At 38.5% G+C, this 21,292-nt stretch overlaps 1 long non-coding RNA gene across 3 annotated transcripts in view; it reads right to left on the reverse strand.

Annotated features, from left to right (window-relative positions):
* The window catches only part of LOC115942060 (uncharacterized), an 88,280-nt gene extending 75,625 nt beyond the window's left edge, over positions 1-12,655 (reverse strand). The window contains exons 1-5 of one of the 3 annotated variants that reach the window (XR_014141240.1): positions 12,554-12,655; positions 11,771-11,934; positions 9,568-9,643; positions 9,120-9,183; positions 7,764-7,896 (exon numbers count right to left, since the gene is read on the reverse strand). This is a non-coding gene — a long non-coding RNA (uncharacterized LOC115942060). Of the gene's footprint in view, positions 1-7,763; positions 7,897-9,119; positions 9,184-9,567; positions 9,644-11,770; positions 11,935-12,409 lie in introns of all 3 variants that reach the window. The other 2 variants (XR_004076713.2, XR_014141241.1) reach the window with 2 other exon arrangements.
* Between the last annotated feature and the right edge of the window lie 8,637 nt (positions 12,656-21,292).

The raw sequence follows: 21,292 nt of genomic DNA on the forward strand, positions 1-21,292 counted from the left end.
GGTGGTGGGTATTGAGGAGGGCACATTCTGCATGGAGCACTGGGTGTTATGCACAAACAATGAATCATGGAACACTTCATCTAAAACTAATGATGTAATGTATGGGGATTAACATAAGAATAAAAAAAACAAAACAAAAAAACTCTTAGTAAACTTGGAATAAAGGGGAACTACCTAAATGTGATAAAGAATGTCTACAAAAAACTTACAGGTAACTTTATACTTAATTGTGAAAAACATGAAGCTTTCCCACTAAGATGAAGAACAAGGCAAGGATGTCCCCTTTTACCACTGCTTTTCAACATCTAACTGAAAGTCCTAGCTAATGCAGTAAGACAAGGAAATAAAAGGTATATGGATTAGGAAGGAAGAACTAAAACTGTCTTTGCTCACAGATGACATGGTCATCTATGCAGAAAATCTCAAAGAATCAACAAAAGTCTCCTGGAACTAACAAACCATTATAGCAATGTTGCAAAATACAAAGTAAACATACAAAATTCAATAGCCTTCCCATGTGCCAGCAAAGAACAAGTGGAATTTGAAATTAAAAACACAATTATATATATATTAGCAACCCCAAAAAGGAAATACTTAGATATAAATCTAATGAAATATGTACAAGGTCTATATGAGGAAAACTAAAAAACTCTGATAAATGACCAAAGAACTAAATAAATGGAGAGATATCCCATGTCCATGACTAGGAAGGCTCGATACTGTCAAGATGTCAGTTCTTCCCAACTTGATCTATAGATTCAATGCAACCTTGATCAAAATCTCAGGAGGTAATTTTGTGGAAACCAACAAACTGATTCTAAGGTTAAATGGAGAGGCAAAGATGCAGAATAGCTGATACCATACTAAAGGAGAAGAACAAAGTTGTAGGATAGACATTACCAGATTTTAAGGCTTATAATAAAGCTATTGTAATCAAGACAGTGTATATTAATGAAAGTATAGTCAAGGAGATCGATGGAACAGAATAGAGAGCCCAGAAATAGACCCAACATAAATATATTCAACTGGGGCACCTGGGTGGCTCAGTCGGTTAAGTGTCTGCCTTCAGCTCAGGTCATGATCTCAGGGTCCTGGGATCGAGTCCCATATCAGGCTCCCTGCTCAGTGGGGAGTCTGCTTCTCCCTCTGCCCTTGCCCCTACACATGCTCTCTCTCTCTCACTCTCTTTCTCTCTCTCAAATAAATAAATCAAATCTTAAAATAAATAAATAAATACATTCAACTGATTTTGAAAAAGGAACAAAGGTAATACAATAGAGCACAGATACTCTTCAACAAATGGTACTGGAATAACTGGATATCAACATGCAAAAAAATGAATATAGATATAGACCTTAAACCCCTCACAAAAATTAACTTAAAATGGATGATAAACCTAAATGCAAAGAAGGTAACATAGGAAAAAATCTAGATGATCTTGGATATGATGATAACTTTTTATTTACTTTTTTTAAAAGATTTTATTTATTTATTTGAGAGAGACAGAGATAGTGACAGAGATAGCAACAGAGAACACAAGCAGGGAGGAGAGGGAGAAGCAGGCTCCCCACTGAGCAGGGAGCCCAATGTGGGGCTCGATCCCAGGACCCTGGAATCATGACCTGAGCTGAAGGCAGACGTTTAACGAACTGAGCCACCCAGGAGCCCCTGATGATAACTTTAGATTTGATACCAAAAGCATGATCCATGAAGAAATAATTGACAAGCTGGATTTCATTAAAATGAAAATCTTCTTCTCTAAAAAAGACAACCTCAAAAGAATGAGAAGACAAGCCACAGAGTTGGAGAAAATTTTTGTAGAAGACACATCTAATAAAGGACTGTTAATCCAAAATACAAAAAGGACTCTTAAAATTTAACAATAAGAAAACAAGCAACCCAGTTAAAAAATGGGCCAAAGACCTTAACAAACACCTCACCCAAGAAGATATACAGGTTGAAAGTAAGCATGTGAAAAGATGCTCCACATCATATATCATCAAAGAAATGCAAATTAAAACAAGATACCCCTACACACCTATTAGAATGACCAAAATCCAGAACACTGACAACACCAAATGATGCCAAGGATATAGTGCAATAAGAATTCTCATTTATTGGCAGTAAGAATACAAAATAGTATGGCCACTTTCAAAGACAGTTTGGCAGTTTCTTATAAAACTAAACATCCTCTTACCATGCAATCCAACAATCATGCTCCCTGGCATGTACTCAAAGGAGTTGAAAAGTTATGCCCTCACAGAAATCTGCACACGAATGTTTATAGCAGCTTTATTTATACTTACCCAAATCTGGAAGCATCCAAGATGTCCTTTACTAAATAAATTGACAAGTAAACTGTGATACATTCAGACAATGGAATATTATCAGTGATAACAAGTAATGAACCATCAAGCTATTAAGACATGAAGGAACCATAACTGCATGTTATTAGGTGAAAGAAGCCAATCTGTAAAAGCTACATACTGTATGATTCCAACTATATGACATTTTGAAAAAGGCAAAACATGGTGACAGTAAAAAGATCAGTGATTGCCAGGGGTTAGAAAGGGGAGAGGGATGAATTGGTGAAGCACAGAGGATTTTTAGGGCAATGAAAGTACTCTGTATAATACTATAATGGTAGATACATTTTTCCAAACCCATAAAATGCACAACACCAAGAATGAGCCATAATAAACCATAAACTATGGACTTTGGGTGATAATGATATGTTAAAATAGATTGATCAATTAAAACAAATGTAGCAGTTTCATAATGGGAAAGGCTATGCATGTGCAGAGCATGGCACACATGGGAAATCTCTATACTTTCCACTCAATTTTGTTTTGTGCCTAAAACTGCTTTAAAAAATAATGTCTATTTAAGAGTTACATATATATATATATATATATATATATAAAATAAGTATTTACAGGCTACATGCATTGAAAAGGTCAAGAAACAATGGCTAACCAAGTAGCAATGAGCACCTCTAGTACCCTGACTGAATCCTCTAAAATCACGTCCCACTCAAAGGAACCAGGCTTCCTTAGAGAAATGGCTGATTCCAGGTCTGGGGTAGGAATTCTATCATGAATTATGGATCAAACTATCCTGCCAGAAAACATATTAAAAAGACTCAGAAGCCAATCTGAAGGAACTTCACCGGCCAAACACAAAACATTTTGAACATCAAAATGATTAATGACCACAATGGATTAAAACATCAAATATAAAGATCTTTGAGTTCATGATGACACTCTAACAAAAAGCAAAACAAAATAAAACAAACTCACTGTTCACCTTTGGAGGATTTTAGTAAAACAAATCATTATTTTGAAAAGTAGAAATACTGTGAAAGAATTACACATTCATCCTTCCCTTCCTATGCAAACCAAGTTTAGCACAACCTAAAAGTTGATGAGGTTAAGTTTCTTTAATAAAAGAATTTTAGCTAATGAATGCAGGCAAAATCAGAATTAGAATATCACTTTTTTGCAGCCTTTAATGAAATGTAGACCCAGGCAACAATCTTCAGAGATTGCATAAAACATGAGATGAAAAGCACATGGGAAATTTTATAATCAATGGATCAGGCTAACTCAGAACTCAGTGATGAATCTTAATGTCACAACAGGAGACAACTAGACAAAATGAGCTTCATGGTGTAATACTATAGAACTAAACAACACCACATCTAAGGTACTCGTGCCAAAAAACCTGAATCTAAATAAGCCTCTAAACCTAATTATCAATTTAAAGACAATAGAAGGGCCAGAGGAACATAATAAATTATATAATAAGGATATAATTAGCAAAACCCCAAATTTAAATTCCACAGGAAAAAAGATCTAGTTTTTTCAGCAAATAAATCAGAAGGTTAAAAAATGGACCTTCTTTAGATTAAAAGAAACTAAACACTTCAGAGAGAGTTAAAGAAAACTTATAACAGAGAAATTGAAGTTAAAGCCACAGTGACATACCACTACATGCCCACCAGAACAACAAAAATGAAAAAGATGGAAAATACCAAGTGTTGTCAAGAATTTGGAAAAAGTAGAACTCACAACATACTGTTGGTAGGAACACAGATTGGAACAACCACTTGAAAAACTGCTTGGCAGTGTCTACTGATCTCAACATAAGCACACTCTATGACTTAGAAATGCCTTTCTTTAGTATATGTCCAAGAGAAATGAAAATATATATGTCTATCAAAAAATACATAAAAGAGCATTCATAGTACCATTACTCAAAATAAATCAAAAATGTAAAAATATGTAAATTCTCCAAACAGATAGATACATTATGAAATATCCACATAATGTACCTCTTACTATACCTCAATGAGAATGAACAATTTACAACTATGGACAATGATAATGTAAATACACATTATGTTGACTGAAAGATGCCAGTCACAAAAGAGTACACGCTGCATGCGAGATTCCAGGAATTTTTCTTCTAGTCTCCCAATAGAGATTAGGGAAGGAGAGGATAATCAATACCCTATTTCTTGTTATTTGAAGAGACTAAGTGTCCTTGTATATTACTTGCAGGTTAACTTAATTTTTTACTTTTTACTTTTATTTTTTTACTCACAGGTTAACTTTAAAGAAGCACGTATCCTTTGAGCCCTTAGAGTGATTCACTGCACATAGGAACAAGGACAGAGCTATGTCTGATGTACAGAAAACTGAGTACCAGACAGGAGACAAACTTGGCCCCATAGGCCAACCTAACCTACTAACTCTAGGTGACCTTGGGTAAGTCACCACACCTCCTCTAGCTTCACCTATCAAAAGGGGTCAAATCAGCCCTGCCCTCCATCCAACAAAGCCTAGAGCACAGAGCAATGTGATTCCCATCTGAAAAGCACTTGGAGCTCATAAGAGGGGGAAAAAAAATTTACCATGAAAGTCCAAGGAATTATTTTAACAGCCAATTTGTCTAATGCATAGTAACTATCGTGATTATTCCTCTTTATATAATTATTACCCTTGATAAAGATTTTCTCCTGGGCCAAACTCTAGACAGACTCCTCTTAGCCCTTTTCTTGACTATACCTCAACCCTGGCCAGTTAAGTCTTGAACTAAACACTACCATAGTTTTTTTTCTTTATTAACATATTATGTATTATTTGTTTCAGGGGTACAGGTCTGTGATTCATCAGTCTTACATAATTCACCATAGCACATACCCTCCCCAATGTCCATCACCCAGCCACCCCATCCTTCCCACCCCCCTCCACTCCAGCAACCCTCAGTTTGTTAGTTTCTAACAGCTCAAAGCTACATTCCTAAGATGACCCTAAATCCTCTTAAAGTGATTGCCTGAGAAAACTCAAGGCTGCCAGAACAATTTACTATTTGTCCCAGCCAACACCTGAAGATAGGGCCCCTGCCTCCAGCATCTGTGGGAGAGTAGAAATCTAACCTGAATAAAGGCCAGTTAGCATACTCAGGTGGGCAAAACCCACTTCCTTACTTTTGTAATTTTTCATTTCCTTGACTCTACTGAGCCCCTACTTACTACGCTCCCTATTCCCTTATACTCCCTTTAAAATGCTCAGTCACCTCTGTACAAATTGGTGATGAGTTCACATTCAACTCTTCCCTGTTACAAAAGTATATTACTGATTAAAATCTGTCCTTACCACTTTAACCAGGGTCTAGCTTTGTTCATCTATGACACCCTTTTGTTTCTATAATTATTACCTTTTTGTTTTTCTTAAATAAATACCATCTGGTACAATGCAAATGCCTACTGAAGCATAGTTTCCACCCAAAGAGATACAGATGGCCCTGACCTAACATCACCCATCGTAGGCTGATGTAGTGCAACAAATGTCTTTTTCTTCTTCTAAGTGTACTGGTTAGGAATGTGGCTTCTGGAGACAGACCACGTCCAAATCCTAGTTCTGTGTGAGTCTGAATACTTTTACTTCACCTTACAGTCACTCAGTTGTCTCATGTATAAAATTGGGATTATGCAGTACTGTAGAAGACACATTTTTAAATAAATATTGCTTTGTGTTTGGTCTTTACAAGGATAAATAGTCCAGAATCCTATTATTCAAAAAATTCTACTGCAAAGACGTCAGGATACCTGGATCTCTATGATCTTAGGAGACTGAAAGAACCTGTGCTTCAGTTTCCTCTTCTATAAAATGGAGAACACAATCACCCCTACGTCATGGGTTGTTTTGTGAATTGAGTTAATACACAAAAGTACTTAGAACACTGCTAGGTACACAATAAGAGCTCAAAAATGTTAGCTACTTTAAACAAATACAATATGAGATTTGTATAGTTTTATAGTTTGTATGTGTGTTTAATAAAGCATAATAGTTTTTACCACTGAATCCTACTCATCAAATGCTGCATCTTGTAAATCACTTTCACCATAACCACTGTTGGATACCTAACTAATTATCATGAGAACATCTCAAAAGTGCTTGGAACAACTGATGTCAGGAAATAGCACCACCATTTCTGCACTTGGCTGAACAAAAAGCCAAGGGCTCATCCTTGATTCTGCCTTATCATCACATACCCCCACCCACAGTCACTGCAGGTCCCACCTGTCCTGTTGCCAACATGTCCTGTCCAAGACCACCCCTGTCCTTTGCACACTGTGGCAGCACTGGGCCAATCCACCCTCATCCCTCTCCTAGACTACTGCAAGATTCTCCTAATGGTTATCCCCACAGCCATCTTGTCACTGTCTAGTCCATTCTCATCACAGCAGCCCGAGTCACCTTGTGAGCACATGAATCAGATCATGTAACTCCCATACTGTAACCCTCCACCGTTAGAATGACTCTAATTTCCTTACATGGCCCAAGTGATGTGGCTCCTGTCTGCCCTTTGACCTCATCTCTGACCATCAGCACTTTGTCTGCCAAGCTCTTGCCACTCAAGCTCATCATCTGCTCCTGGAACAACTTGTGGCATGCACATCACAAACAAAAGGGCCAGCCCAGGCCTGGTTTCCTTTTGCTGTTTAGGACTCAACTCATGTCACTTCCTGAGAAAGAACTTCACGGATAACCCATCCATAATAATCCCTGTCCCCATCATTTCCTATTAAATGGATTCATTTATTTTCTTTAAAGCACTCATTCCCATATGAAATTGTCCTGCTTATTGATTTGTTTACCTGTTTATTGCCAGGGACCCTGCCTATCTTGTTCTGTGCTGTGTCCTAGTGACTAGTTCCGTGTTTCATATGTAAATCTCTGAATAAATATTACTTACATGAAGGAATTGTTACCTATTTGACACACAGAAGCAGACACAGATATTTAAAGCTGAGTTTCAGAAGAAGCTGACAAGGAAGTTAGACATCAAAGGATTAAAAATTATAAGAAGAGTTTGCTGCAAATTCACAGCAGGACTTTTTAAACTTAGATGAGTACCAGAAACAACTGGAGATATTATTCAAAATGTAAACCCCTCCCATTCTACCTTCCTGTTTTTGATGAACTCTGAGGACTACAGTTGGAGAAATCCTGACCTAAGCATCTGACATTTGTGTACCATTAATCTCATGACTACCAGAGTTCAATGGTATCTGGGATGTCTCTGTTAATATAATTACTCAAAAGTACACTGGTCCTTCCCTCCCACCTATGACCACAGATTGCTTCCCCCCATGGGATCACACTTACAACATGCAATATTCCCAGGTGACTGGGAGAATTGGGTATTGTTATCTTGTTGTATAGAAGACATTGAAGGAAGGGTAGTAACTTAACCTAAATGGTCCCAATGATAGGATCTTAATCTCTTCACTCTTGTTCTAGGACCCAGTCTAGCACACTCAACATCACACTTTGTTCTTCTCTATTGGCTCCTATTTCAGGGGCTCAGAGTCCACAGCCTTGTCTGCTGCTCCATTAGCCAGGAGAGTCAGGGGATCAGATAGCACATGGAATAAAGAATAAAGTGAGAGAAAGGGAGAGCACATGAAACACAGGGGCAATGGGTGAGCATGTGCTTGCCTGTCCCCACTCAGGTCACTGGAAGCTGTCCAGTGATGCTGTGCCTCTTCCCCAGCTCCATCCCACAGCCTCCTCCCGTACACAGCAGTGACAATGAAGCTCTCACATCATGGAAATGTGTGCTCATCCCTGCTTGCTGCTCCATGTCCAAGTATTGTCTCCGGTACTCATGCTATGATGTTCATGTCAGAAACACTGCCTTGACAGAATGAAGGAGGCAAAATTGGAATGGAGAAATAGCATTCACTGAGGACCTACTAGACGCCACATGCTGTAGGTTGTTATTTTCTCTTCAGTTCCTCAAAGTGATGCTGAGTTGGGCATCATAATTTTCTTTCTACAGATTAAAAGATAGCCTCAGGGAACAAAGTAAATGTTGAAAGAATTCTAGGGGCTCCTGGGTGGCTCAGTCAGTTAAGTGTCTGCCTTTGGCTCAAGTCATGATCGAGTCCCACATCAGGCTCCCTGCTCAGCAGAGAGTCTGCTTCTCCCTCTGCCTGCCGCTCCCCCTGCTTGTACTCACTTTCTCTCTCCCTCTCTCTGTCAAATAAATAAATAAAATCTTTAAAAAAAAAAAGAAAGAAAAAATTCTAAGAAAGTGTCGAAGAGACACAAGTCAACTTGAAGGGGCTTCCATTGGCCAATTCTGAGACATTTGAGCATAAAAAAAATAATTATAGCATCAGATGGTAACTCTTTTTGCAAAATAGGAATCTATGAGTCATACTGATATAAATTTTAAAAAAAACAAATAAACAGGGAGAAGAGAAAGCCCTACCTCCAGCCAAATTTCAATTAATAAACCTGGAGGGAATGAGGAAATAAGAAAAGCAACACTTGACAACCATGATCCTAGTAAGGGATTCAGGCTAGAATTACAAAACAATGCTCAATCTCCACCAGATACCACAGCAGTCACTGAGTCGCCATGGTAACCAGGCTGGCCAAATGAAGGTGGAAAAAAACAACCACTGTGATTTGCTTCCTATTATGTGTTAGGAAGTGAACACGACTGACATGACCACAGTAAAGTAATTAACCTCAAGTATTCCTCACAATAAAGATTCCTGGCAGCTTCCACAATATACACATACATACAAACATACGTACTTATATATGTACATGGTCTCTCCTTCCTCTGTCTCACCACTCAAGAACGCAGAATTCATCAATTCTAAGGAAAAAAAGGAAAACCCCACTATTCAACTGGTTCAATTCTAACCACACATATAAAGTTGAAAGCTACTATAACTATTTTCTTTTAGTGACTGATTTTTCTGGAGATGACCTGTAGAATTGTCTCTGTGACATTTTTCTCCCTAGTTTCAGTACATTGCCAATAATGTTAAAAAGCTGACATAGAAACACAGTCAAATGCTTGTTATCCATCAGGTAGCTTTTTCATCTTAGAGTAGTCTGTGCTTTCAACAAAAAACATCTGGCAACAGCTATTATTAAACATTTGGCTGCTGACAGTTTGGTGAAAATATAATACTTGGGAATTATATTTACAAAACAATGCCTTTTACAATAACATCAAAAAGTATGAAATACTTACAGATCATCTGTCCACAGATGTGCAAAGCCTGTTCACTAAACACTTCAAAACATTGCTCAGAAAAATTAAAGAAGACCTAAATAAATGGAGAGACAAGTGTCTTTGTGGGTTGGAAGATTCAGTATTATTTCAGTGTCACTTCTCCCTAAATATAGATCCACATATTCAATGCAATCCAATAAAAATCCTAGCAAATATTTTTAAAGAAATTGGCAGGCCAATTCTGAAGTTTATATGGAAACGCAGAGGATCTAGACCATGAAAAACAACTCCGAAAAAGAATCAAATTGGAGGATGAACACTTACGGATTTTAAGACTCAGAAACCTACCGTAATCAAGACAGTGTGGTATTGGAATCAAGGTAGACAAGTAGATTGAAAAGAATAGAGTCCAGAAATAGACCCACACACATATGGACAACTGATTTTTGGAAAAGGGGCAAAAGCAATTCAGTGGAGAAATGGGAGTCTTATCAACAAATGGTGCTGAAACAAGTGGATATCATATACACAAATATCAATTGTGACCCATATATCACACTACATATAAAAGTCCACTCAAAATGGATCACAGACCTAAATATATATCCTAAAGTTGTCAGTCTTCTAGAAGAAACATAGGAAAGAGTCCTTGTGATCTTGAGTTAGGTGAAGGTTTCATTGAAGAGATACCAAAACTACAATCTATAAGTGAACTAATACATAAATTGGACTTCCTCCAAGTTAAAAAATGCTCTTCTTAAGACACTGTGAAGAGAATGAAAAAAATGAGGCACTAAGTGGGAGAAAATACTTGCAAATTACATATCTGACAAAGTACCTGTATCTAGAATATAAAAAATCTATATAGAAAGTCAATTAGAAAAAAAATACACTACAATAAATAGAGAATAGACACTTCACCAAACATGTAGACACTTCACCAAATGAATAAACACCTCACCAAACATATAGAAATAGCAAATAAGCACATAAAAATATGCTCAACATCATAAGGGAATTGTAAATTAAAACTATAATTTGATACCACTACATCCCCATGAGAACGGCTATAATTAAAAAGATTGACCATACCAAGCATTGGCAGGGTTGTGGAGGATGTAATTCACATACAATGCTGGTGGCAAAGAAAAAATGGTACAATCAGTTTGGTAGTTTCTTAACAATGTTAATCTTAAATCTACCATGTGACCCAGCCATTGCACTCTTAAGTATTTACCCTGGGGGAAATACTAGAGAAAGAAAGCTCATATCCATGTAAAAATGTATACAAAATGTTCATAGGAGCTTTAATTTTTTTTAAAGCAACGAATTTCAAGCAAGTTGTAGTATATCTGTATAATAGGATTCTACTCATCAATTAAAAAAGAATGAACTATTTATATATACAAAAAAATGGGTAAATCTAAACAAATAGGCTCAATGAAAGAAGCCAGGCCAAAACCAAAAGCCAAAAAAAAACCTTTATGCTTCCATTTAAATAAAATTCTAGGACATGAAAACTAATCTATAGTAAGAGAAGATCAGTGCTTGTTGGGTATACATAGTGGGGCGGGTGGGGGGGCGTGGAGGCCAAGTAATAAGGAACTGAAACTGTTATATACCAGGAAAGTAAACATAACCATATTTAAGAATACTTGGTTATTATAGCAGATATCGCTGGATATAATAAATACATAATAATAAAACACTCTGAAGTATTTAAAAAATATATAAATTCTTATAACTGACATGCTTAACTAATATTTGGAAAATTTCTGGCTTCTTAAGTATTTCATTATAAAATGAATAAAAATGTAGCAGCCAGGGAACTATATTACATTCTCAATCTATATTACATTCTCAAATCGCTAGGAAGACTTTCTAATCAAATGCATTTTTCAACACCCATCTGAGAGAAACATGAGAATCACTGAATATTTACCCAGGGAGAACAACTTAGGTATATTTACTCCAAATGCATGTTAAAGATCACATTCCTTCCTCAAGCTGGACAATTCAGTGCTTTCAGACAAAAGACTTCTCCAAGATGGGCCTCAAGGGCTACTACAAACCATGTGGCTGCTGAAGAAATGACATTCCACGTGCTAAACCTCTTCTCTCATGATCAGATCAAAGTAGCTTCTCTACTTCTAGGCTAGTTTGTGAACCTCACAGGAGCTATTATTCCACAACATGCTTTTGTTCAGATCTATGCACTCACTTGATCCAGGCGTCATATTGCACCAGGAATGTGAAGTGTTGGGGTCTCCTGAGGACTGCTGCCCTTGAATCTGGAGTAGAAGCTTCAGCAGCCATCAGGACTCAAGTCCTCAGAACCTGCCTCCTTCAGGCACCTGATTGGAGCTGGGCCACTGGTAAGAAGAGCTGCACAGGAAGAGACAGATCCAACTATCACTATGCTTTACTGGTGTAACTACGTGCCCCCGTACCATGCTAGGCACTGGGTTACTGACAATGACACTGATACAACTGGGTGGTTGTCATAACAACCACATGTTTTAATGGGCTTCTCACGAGGGCCCTTTTCTCCTCCTTTGCTTGTCTATCTCCTAACAATAAAATTGAAAAGGAGTGAGAAATGGCCTGAATTCATACAGGCATTCATGACCCCCCAGTAACCACAGGGCTCTGGGCTTGCTCAGTTGTATCGTTGAAGGTTCTCAGCGATCCTGTGGATGAAGTATTCTCATCTCCATTGTACAGACTGGGAAGCTGGGGCACAGAATCATTTTACCTGTCTTCCCTCCCTAGCCCCTGCCTTTTGAGGAAAGCAGCTCCAGGACACCCCTGGAGCAATACCCACATTCACTGGAGCTGGGCAGGACCCCAGGGGCTTTACCTATGAGACAGCCGGGGCAACGAGCCCCAAAGCGGAAAAGAGTTGGACCTGGATTCCTTTGTCTCCTCACACTCCCGGGCGGTTCAGCCCCCACGGCGAGGACCCCACACCCTCAGCTGGGTCCCAAACATCTGAGGGCGGTACCTGCTCTCATTGCGAGGGCAAGTCTGTCTCCCTGAAAAACTCGTCACGGTCGCCGCATGACGTCAGGTTTCTATGGCAACTGCAAAGCGCAGGCTTCTCCTCCACTCCGGAAATGCCACCGCAAGACTCACCCACCCCCGGGAATCTCGCTGAACGTAAAACACCTTCGCTCTTCGGGCCACCACAGGACAAAGCATAGGAATTAGAGGCTCTAGACTGAAATAGGCAGTTGTCGGAACTCTGCCCAAGTTGGTGGAACAAAGAATGTCCCTGTCGTGAGGAATTTTGTTTGCTTTTTTTTTTTTCTTTTGAGTTGTTGAGACTTTATTTAGCAGGGGTTTTTTTTAATTATTATTTTTTTTATTATTATGTTCAATTAGCCAGCATATAGTACATCATTTGTTTTTGATGTAGAGTTTGCTTTAAAGACACAGTAGGGGAGTAGTATCAGCACACACACCCTAGGGAGGTATCTTGGGGTTCTTGGAGATGAGCTAGCCCTGGGAGGGTGAACATGTAAAGTTACTCGCCATGCTAAGCAGTTAACCATCTGTGGCAGAAAACTAAAAGATTGTCTATAATCATGTGACTGAATGACCAGATACATACACAAAAGGTGTAATTTAAGCAATTTGGAAATTATTTCAAGGAAGCCAGCTTAGAATATTATAGTAATTTAGCAGGCAGACTTAGTCAATTGAATAATACATTGGTTTGTACTGGAGAATTCTGATCATTCATTCCTGATAACTTCTTTCATATGGAGGGGCATCCATACATAACCAAAATACTTCTAGCCTCTCTATATACCAGCTCTTCCCCCTTCAAACCCCTGGTGGTAAGTTGCCCTTATGGAGCAAAGTTCTGCTCTACCCTCAGGGGTGGGTCTCACAGTTGACCCCCTGCTCTTCTCCCCTTTCTGTGTCTTGCTGGCTCTCAGACGTTCCTATGATCTTGCTCCAAAATGCTTGGGCTTTTAGGGTCCCATCCACCATACATCCCTGCTCCATATCTGAACTCTAAACCAACTAAAAATATGAAAAAAGAATAAGGAGAACAATATATCAACTTTCTTATAAAAGTTATATTAGAGAAAGGGCTTAGAATCTGCAGGCAAAGCATTTCCTATTAATAAACCCCAGAGTTGGACAGATTTAGCCATCCCACAGTGTTGCATTGAGATAGTCACAAAGGCCAAGGTCTGCAATGAGTATCTGGTGAAAGAGCCATGTCCAAGTTTATCCAAGAAAGAAGTTTCTTTGCAAAGCCATCCTTGTAGCCAGAGAAAGTGTTTCAGGACACCTTCTTTGAGGAATACTTCTCCAAGTGTATAAATATTGCTGGTTCTGTTTTATTTTTTATTTAAATTTTAGTTAACATACAGTGCAATATTGGTTTCTGGAGTAGAATTCAGTGATTCATCACTTACATACCCAGTGCTCATCATATCAAGTGCTCTCTTTAACACCCATCACCCATCTAGCCCATCCCCCACTCACTTCCCTCCATCAACCCTCAGTTTGTTCTCTACTGTTAAGAGTCTCTTATAGCTTGTTCCCCTCTCTCCTTTTTTTCTTTTCCTCCTTACCATGTATTCATCTGTTTTCTTTCTTAAATTCCACATATGAGTGAGATCATATGGTATTTGTCTTTCTCTGACTTATTTCACTTAGAATAATCCACTCTAGCTCCATTCACATCATTGCAAATGTGAATTCTTTTTGATGGCTGAGTAATATTCATGTATATATATAATATATACACATATATAATGTATATAATATACATATATACATATATAATGTATATATGAAGTATATAATTCATGTATATTTTTTCTCTATATACATATATATGTGTGTATATATATATGTATATATACATACACACACTACTTCTTCTTTATCCATTCATCAGTCAATGGACATTTGGACTCTTTCCATAGTTGGACTATTGTTGATAATGCTGCTATGAACATTGGGGTGCACGTACCCCTTGGAATCTGTATCCTTTCAGTAAATACCTAGTAGTACAATTTCTAGATCGTAGGGTAGTTCTATTTTTAACTTTTTAAAAAATTTTTTATTTAAATTCAATTAGCCAACATATTATTTCAGATGTAGTGTTGAATAATTTATCAGTTGCATATAACTCTTTTTAAGATTTTATTTTTATTTATTTGGGAGAGAGCAAGAGCAAGAGATATCACAGAGGGAGAGGGAGAAACAGACTCCCCGCTGAGCAGAGAGCCCGACGTGGGGCTCGATCCCAGGACCCCAAGATCATGACCTGAGCTGAAGGCCGATGCTTAACCAACTGAGTCACCCAGGTACCCCTATTTTTAACTTTTTGAGGAATCTCTATACTGTTTTCCAGAGTGGCTGCACTAGTTTGTAGCCCCCCCCACCAGTGTAAGAGGGTTCCCCTCTCTCTGCATCCTCACCAACACCTGTTGTTTCTTGTGTTGTTAATTTTAGACATTCTGGCAGGTGTGAGGTGGTATCTCATCATGGTTTTGATTTGTATTTCCCTGATGATAAGTGATGTTGAGCATCTTTTCATGTGTCTATTAGTCATCTGGATGTCTTCTTTGGAAAATTGTCCATTCGTGTCTTCTGCCCATTTCTTAACTGGGTTATTTGTTTTTTGGGTGTTGAGTTTGGTAAGTTCTTTATGGATTTTGTATGCTAACCCTTTATTAGATATGTTGTTTGCAAATATCTTCTCCCCTTCTGTTGGTTGCCTTTTAGTTTTGTTGATTGCTTCATTCACTGTGCAGAAGCTTTTTATCTTGATGAAGTCCCAATAGTTCATTTTTGCTTTTGTTTCCCTTGCTTTTGGTGACATGTCTAGTAAGAAGTTGCTATGGCCAAGGTCAAAGAGGTTTCTGCCTGTGTTCTCCTCTAGGATTTTGATGGTTTCCTGCCTCACATTTAGGTCTTTTATCCATTTTGAATTTATTTTTGTGTATGGTGTAAGAAAGTGGCCCAGTTTCATTCTTCTGCATGTTGCTGTCCAGTTTACCCAACACCATTTGTTGAAGAGACTGTTTTTTTTCCATTGGATATTCTTTCCTGCTTTGTTGAAGACTAGTTGACCATGTAGTTGTGGGTCCATTTATGGGTTCTTTATTCTGTTCCATTGATCCATGTGTCTGTTTTTGTGCCAGTACCATACTGTCTTGATGACTACAGCTTTGTAATATAGCTTGAAATCTGGAATCATGATGCCTCCAGTTTTTTTTTTCTTTTTTCAGAATTGCTTTGGCTATTTGGGGTCTTTTGTGGTTCCATACAAATTTTAGGATTGTTTGTTCTAGCTCTGTGCCTTGTTCTGTTTTAATACTCACCAGGGAATCTTCTGAGAATATGGCTTTCCATGTTGCTCATTGAAGTTTTTAGCAACAGCATCTTAGTCATTTGCCAGGCATTATTGACAAGGAGGCTCATCTTATAGAGGGGGATTGGAATTAGATTCTAAATCCCAAGAGTAAGATGAAAATCATATATTGTGAAAATTTCCCATAGAGTTTTCTACAAAAAGGAATTGAGGAAATGCTAAAAAAAAAAAGTCTGTATCTGCACATCAGCCTACATGCAGACAATAGCTAAAATTTTAACAGAATCCTACTAAGCCTTCAAGGATAAGAGAATCCCTATCTCATCCAATGTTAACAAACTGAAAAAGAGGGAGAGTTCAACAAAACCACATGTTTTGTACATCCGTTTCTGTTTAACAGATCACCCCCAAAACAGTAGCCATTTTTTCTCTCAGGATTCTGTGTGTTGACTGTGCTCAGCTGGGTATTTTTCTGCTCTATTTGGTGTCTGTCACCAGGGGCTGCAGTCATCTGGAAGCTCCACTCAGCTGGGACATCCAAGAGAGCTCACTCAACATGGATGACAAGCCATGCTGGGATGGGGGCTCGGCTGGGGCTGTTGACTGGAGCATCTTTGTTCTACCCCACATAGCCTTCCATATGTAGGGTTGCCAAATTAAATTTAACTCAGATAAATTTAAATTTCAGATAAACAATAAAAACGTTCTGGTGTAAATATGTCTCATGCAATATTATTTTGTTTGTCTGAAATTCAAATTCATCTAGGCATCCTATTTTAAGTATGTCTACTTACTTAATCTGACAACTCTAGGGGACAAGCCTGTGAATCTGTAATTTTAAAGACCATCTGATAAGACTCTTCCAATAGGGAAAGTCTGGGGAACACAAATTGATTGAAAATAAAGACATAAGTTCATAATACCTGGTGTTGGTGGAATGAAAGGGCAACAGACACTCACATACACAGTTGGTGCTAAATGGGTTTATGTTTTCTGAGGCCTATATTGTTATAACTTAATAATTTGAATGACCTTTGATAGAGGCCCTATTTCCACCAACAAGGAAGTTTCAGGTGAGGGTTTAGGAAAGGATCCCAAAGTGGATTCTGACCTGCATTCGGGTTAATGGATCCTGCCTAAGGGAGCAATTCAAGGAGCCACATGAGTTTCCTGCTCTGGGGAGGAAGAACAGTTATTATTTATGAACCAGATGGTGGAGCTGGGCCCAGGTCCTTTCTTCACTTAGTGGCTGGATTTAATCCTCATGACAGTCCTGGTAGTGAGGTATCGCTATTCTATCTTCATGGATGCATGTCAGTACAAAGCATGTGCTCCTGAACACAGACACAGACAGCAAAGAGGTTGCTCCCCATACCCACTGCCAGAGCCAGGGATGGAACCAGGCATCCTGGGCACGTTTAGTTGCTGGTTGCAGAGCTCTAGAAAGGTATCAGGACACATACTGCTGAGGTGAGTAATCTCTGTTCTGCTTTTTTTTACCCTCCCTGCAGTAGAAAGCCAGGCTTGGTGCCTCTTTCCCTTACCTCAGGGGAGGTTTGTGCCAGAGTGGGAAGTAGAAGGTATCTGAAGCCTGTGTTTCTTCCATACTTGTGAAAACTTAAGTTTGCGGAAAGGATTGGGCTTCTTATGCCTGGTAGGGAGACAAGGGTCTCTGAGGACCCAAGAATGAGAGGAAAGAAGATTTTACTTAGACAAGGGTGAGATCAGAGATCAATACGTCCTTCCAGGTGGAACCTGAGTGTTGTTCCATATCAGTGCTTAAAATGACTCCATGGATGGTCCACCAAGGCTGATATCCAGCTATGAGACAGATTGTCCTGTTTGAATTAAGGAATGGATGGTACAGAACCAGCTAGGGCAATGATCAACTCAGTCCTGAGCAGTGTGGACAGATGAATAATGATGTAGGGGCCTCCCCAACTGCATCAGGAGGATAAATTCCGTAAGTGAGACTACTTTGTCAAAGAGCATAAACATTTCATAATTTTTAATATTTACTATCTAGTTGAGCTTTGAGATCTCTTTGTTAATGTGTATTCCAACCCACTACAAGATGAGAGCACCGGTGCAAATCTGTGCAAACAATGGGTTTCATGGAATTTTTAATATTTGCTAATCTGATACCTTGTTAGAATGTTAGATTACATTTTTTCTCTATTTCCCTATAAATGGTACGTTTCACATGTCCATTTCTAAATGCTCAGTTTTATCCTTACTTTATGCTTCCAAATATATATTGAAATAATTCTTGAATTTCAAAAGAAAACCTGGTCATTGACTTTGTATTTTTTTTCATTGACTTTGTATTTATGCTGCACCCTGTTTACACTGAAACTGTGGAGCCATGAGAAATCCATACACTGCTGGGGGAGAACACAGTTGTACAATCTCTTTACAGAGACATTTGGCAACATCTATGAGAAAAGGACATGAGGTCTTGTCAGTTGCTGCACTCTTAAGTCTGAACTGCAGAGTCCCGGGCACATGTGCAAGTATGTTCATGGTTGCATGCTTAAAAATATCAAAACAGTCCCAAGATCACGTTATTAGAGAAATCTTAGAAACACTATTTTCAGAGAGAAAAATTTCAATAAGCAATACATACATATATTACTTATATAATTAGAACTAAAAATATATAAAGCAGTTATGTGTTCTGTTTAGGGATGTATTCACATCCCTGGATAATGGGTCTCTCTAGGGATGAGGCATTCAGAGAGTTATACAGGGGCATCTACTTTCTGTAATGTTTTACTTCATAACTTTGGTTATATACATGTTTGTCTATTGTAGTACTTACTATACCTTTTTAAAAGTCTGAAATATATTTGGCATGAATAAAGCTCTAACAGGCTTTATTTCTAATTATCAAGTAACCCATTATCCATTTAGAAATGCAGAATGTGCATTCAAATACCAATGTGAATATATTCAATCACACCATGCACTATAAAAACTGTTATCATGGTAATGTATTTTCTGTAGTTATCATCTACATCCAAACTTAATGGCTGAAAGCTATACCCATTTATTAGCTCACAAGTCTGTAGGTCAGAAACCTAGTATAGCATGATTGTGTTCTCTCCTAAGGGGTTCAAAAGGCTGGAATCAAGGTGTCTATGTAGGTTGGATTGAGGTCTTTGGAGATTCTGGGGGAAATCCACTTCCAAGATCATTCTTGTTCCTCATGAGTGTTGGACTACAGTCCCAATTTCCTTGATGGCTGTCAGTTAGGGGTGCTCTCAGATCCTAGAGGCTATTCTAATTTCTTGCCACATGGACCCCTCCGTCTTTGAACCAGCAATAGCGAAGTGAATTTTTCTTGTGCTTTGAATCTCTTACTTCCCCTCCTGTAAATAGCCAAAGAAAATTTCCTGCTTTTAAATGGTTTGTTTGATTAAGTCAGGATCACCTAGATACTCTCCATTTTATCATATAACATAACATAATTACAGAAGTGATATCGCCTCATATTCATTGATTCCACCTACACTCAAAGGGGAGAGGATTACCTAAGGATGAACATCATTGGAGATTGTCTTAGAATTTTGCCTACCACATGTAGTTTCAGAACAAAACAAAAACAAAACAACACAAAAAATCTTTCAACCTTCAACTACTGATGCCCACATTTAAAGTGAGTTTTCTGACCCAAATCTCAGGCCACTGTTATAGAATTATAGAGCATCATTGTGTTAGGGCTGAGGTCAGCATAGGAGGAGTGACTTATCCAAAGTTCTGTAGTCAGTGATGTGTCCGTTGTCTTGACTCCAGTCTTCCAACCAGCATCCATGTTATTTTGCTCTGTACTGTCTCTTCTGCCTGAGAATCAATGGGAAACTCTTCCTCCAGTGTCAAACTAGATGATAAACTAAAGGGACAGGAAAGCATATGCTTTAACAGGAAATGGTGTAGTGACTTTTTTTCTCTTTCCCCAACTTCCACAGGTAACTTATTCTGTAATTCAGAACTAGCACCAAAACAAATATGTTATATAGGGATATATTTCAGTTCTTGCTACTACCTTTCCAGGTGTTCTCTATGCTAATAATGCTCTTTGATTAGGTCAATGTCATCTCCTCTCTAGGAGGGAGGACGCAGGTGGGCCAGGACTAATACGTGTTGAAGTCCTACTACAGCCCATATGTATTTCACATCTTTTCTCATTTGCCCCCCAGGACAGTGTTGTGAGAAAAATATCATGGCTTCCACATCACAGATAACCAGGTTCAGGCTCATAGAGCCTAAGTCACCTTTCCAGATAAATGACAGGAATGGATGAGGGTGACATCTCTTGCCCTCCGCACGATATAACAAGCACCTTCCCATTTAGAAGATAATAGATTTATACTTCCCCAATATTGTGCCCTCATTAGTATGCACTCAACAACACCCTCTTGTTGAGTAAGATGATGGTGATTAAATTCTGCCCCTTGGGCTAAGAAGTCTGGCTATGGGGTCACATGGATTGGCTGGTCCCTCAAGTCCCTCCCAGGCCCACTGATCCCACTCCATTGACATCAAGCTTGGACATGTGACTGGATGTGGCCATTGAAATATAAGAGGAAATTGAATATTCCCTTCCAAGCAGAAGTGTTAAGAACCACTGAGGGGTATTTGTCTTTCTCTGACTGATTTATTTCACTTAGCACAATACCCTCTAGTTCCATCCATGTCATTGCAAATGGCAAGATTTCATTCATTTTGATGGCTGAGTGATATTCAATTGTATATATATACCACATCTTTATATGTGGAATTTAAGAAACAAAACAGATGAACATAGAGTAAGGGAAGGAAAAATAAAATAAGACGAAAATAGGGAGGCAAACCATAGGGAAACAAACTGAGGTTGCTGGAGGTGGGTGGGGGAAAGGGATAATTGTGTGATGGGCATTAAGGAAAGCACTTGATGTAATGAGCACTGGGTGTTATATGCAGCTGATAAATAACTAAATTCTACCCCTGAATCTAATAATACAATATATGTTAACTAAATTGAATTTAAATAAAGAATTTTTTTAAAGATTTTATTTATTTATTTCGCAGAGAGACACAGCGAGAGAGGGAACACAAGCAGGGGGAGTGGGAGAGGGAGAAGCAGGCTTCCCGCCGAGCAGGGAGCCTGATGCGGGGCTCGATCCTAGGACCCTGGGATCATGACCTGAGCCGAAGGCAGACACTTTTCAACTGAGCCACCCAGGCGCCCCTAAATAAAGAATTTTTTAAAAGAACCACTGCCAAGACTTTTTTTTCCCTCTGACTTAGAAATGTCGCAGATTTTTTACAACACAGTTTATTTCACCTAATTTTCCAGTAACACTAGAATATGAGAATTTATATGATAATAGGAAAGCTTGGGAAGAGGGAAGTTAAATG

The sequence above is a fragment of the Leptonychotes weddellii genome, chromosome X (genome assembly GCF_054177405.1).
Source record: "Leptonychotes weddellii isolate Sample4059 chromosome X, ASM5417740v2, whole genome shotgun sequence".
Classification (NCBI taxonomy): Eukaryota; Metazoa; Chordata; class Mammalia; order Carnivora; family Phocidae; genus Leptonychotes; species Leptonychotes weddellii.